This window comes from Camelina sativa, chromosome 16 (genome assembly GCF_030686135.1).
Source record: "Camelina sativa cultivar CO46 ecotype springtype chromosome 16, ASM3068613v1".
NCBI classification, from domain to species: domain Eukaryota; kingdom Viridiplantae; phylum Streptophyta; class Magnoliopsida; order Brassicales; family Brassicaceae; genus Camelina; species Camelina sativa.
The window spans coordinates 11,035,733-11,038,159 of record NC_141895.1 but is presented as its reverse complement, the minus strand read 5'-3'; the positions used below and the strand labels follow the sequence as shown (position 1 = coordinate 11,038,159).

Sequence of the window (2,427 nt, the reverse complement as noted above, 5' to 3'; positions counted from 1 at the left end):
CTTCCTTAAAAAAGAAGACTAGATTCTTATATTTTGTTGGTTCTATAACTTTCAAGATATTGAGAATTTGAGTTTCATCCTTTCATCAATATTGAAGATCTTTGTTTAATCTTTCTAATAATGCAAGTTTCAATATTTTCTGGGTTTTTGACTTTGATCACCATGTATTGTTGTGAGTAGTTTCCTTAGGATCTTGAGGATGGGTTAGGATGGATTGATCTTGTGGTTTGTGTGACTTGGTCAAGCTTGATTGTTGTAGATCTCTTCTAGGGTAGATGATCTTAATGCTGATTCTATATCTGAGAGGGTAGAGTCTGATTTCAAGCTTCTTAGCATCACACCAATGTTTAGGAAGCATATATAAGGCTAGATCTAGAGCTTACCATTAGGCTTGCTAAGAGATTAGAGGTCTTGTTTGGTTTGAGATGTATTGCTTAATGCCTGCTTGTGTAGATTCTTTACTATGTGAGAACAAGTCTAGAATTGCATAGGTTTGATTGTTTCTTGACCATGAGAGTGGGAGAAACTTGTCTTAGATTAATATGTCTAGAGGTTAGCTCAAAGTTTGCTTGAGATTTGTTGACCAAGTTAGATAACCACAATGATTAGTCCATCCCATGAATCCATCCTCAGGACCTTCTTTGTTTATTGAAATCTTAGTCTTAATCCTGTTGCTTGCTTGTTGTTTGATTGGATTTAGCATTACTCTGTTTTTATTGCATTGCTCTGTTTCTGCATCTAGTCTAGCTCGACCACCCACTCGACCTACACTCGGTCGAGTGCTGCTCGAGTTCATCCCCAGAACTCTGTGTCTATGATTTGTGTTTGTCTTGTTTCATTCCTGTTTCATTCCAGTTGCATACATTTAGTTTTCAGTTCATTAATTATCTTGCATTAGTTCATTAGTAGTAGTCTCTGTTTCTGTTCTTGCTTTATCACTGTTTCAATCATTCAGTTTCATCTGCATCTAGTTGTTAGCTCTTGTAGTTTATTTTCTGCATTTTACATTTTCTTCCTAGGATTGTTAGTGACAAACAATCTTTACATTTGTCTTAACTTAGATTCATATGCATATCTTAATTGTTCACAAACACTCATTTAGGATTGATACCTCTTGTACTGCAATAGCATAAGGGGAATTGAAACACCCATCCATCATTCCATTCATATCTCACCACTGCATACATCATCACACACACCACAATATAAATCTTGTTTCAATTTGGCGCCGTTGCCCATTTGAGTGTGTTTTTGCGACATTTAGGATCCATATTAGTCTAAGATTAAGTTCTTTTATACGCTTGTGAGGTTGCTGTACTCGAATCTTCTGTTTCTGGGTTGAAGTTCCATTTCAGGTACCACTCGACCAGTCACTCGACCACCACTCGACCGAGTCGTGATCGAGCACCTGCTCGAGCCAGAAGCCGGATCTCTATAACCATCATTTTCCAGTCGACTTGACCTCCTACTTGAGCCTGTGCTCAGTCGCTTGCCTAGCAAAAATCGTTTGTGTCTGTTAATGCACACAAGGTCTAAAGGAAAGGACAATCTTCTTAGGCCTATTGACAACATCAACAACAAGACCAAGAGTTTAGGAGCTAAGCAAAGGAGAGTTGTTCAGCAACAACAAGAGGTTATAGTAGCTATGGATCAACAGGATCAGGTTCAGAGACCAAGGAACATTGGTGCTGGAGATGCACCCAACACTCACAACCAAAGAGCTGGCATTGTGCCACCAACTGTTGCCAACAACAACTTTGAGATCAAGAGTGGATTGATCTCAATGATTCAGGCCAATAAATTTCATGGATTGCCTATGGAGGATCCACTAGATCATCTTGATGAGTTTGACAGAATCTGTGGTCTTACCAAGATCAATGGAGTAAGTGAAGATGGTTTCAAGCTGAGGTTGTTCCCTTTCTCACTTGGGGACAAGGCTCATTTATGGGAAAGGACTCTCCCTACTGGTGCAATCACTACTTGGGATGCATGCAAGAAGGCTTTCTTGGCCAAGTTTTTCTCCAATGCTAGGACAGCAAGACTAAGGAATGAGATCTCTGGATTTGCTCAAAGGAGTAATGAAAGCTTTTGTGAAGCTTGGGAGAGGTTCAAAGGGTACCAAACTCAGTGTCCTCATCATGGTTTCAGTGTGGAGTCTTTGTTGATCACATTGTATAGAGGAGTGCTTCCCAAGTTCAGAATGCTTCTTGATACAGCCTCCAATGGAAACTTCCTCAATAAGAATGTGGAAGAAGGCTGGGAGTAAGTAGAGAACCTTGCACAGTCTGATGGGAACTACAATGAGGACTATGACAGAACCATAAGGTCATCATCAACTGATCAAGAAGACAAGTACAAGAAGGATCTGAAAATGGTGAATGAAAAGCTTGATAGGATCTTGCTCAGTCAGCAAAAGTCTATTCACTT

At 39.7% G+C, this 2,427-nt stretch overlaps 1 non-coding gene across 1 annotated transcript; it reads right to left on the bottom strand.

Annotated features, from left to right (window-relative positions):
- Nucleotides 1–2,038: 2,038 nt before the first annotated feature.
- Nucleotides 2,039–2,145, bottom strand: LOC147925433 (small nucleolar RNA R71). Its single transcript, XR_015585607.1, has one exon. It is a non-coding gene; the product is annotated as a small nucleolar RNA R71 (small nucleolar RNA).
- Nucleotides 2,146–2,427: the final 282 nt, after the last annotated feature.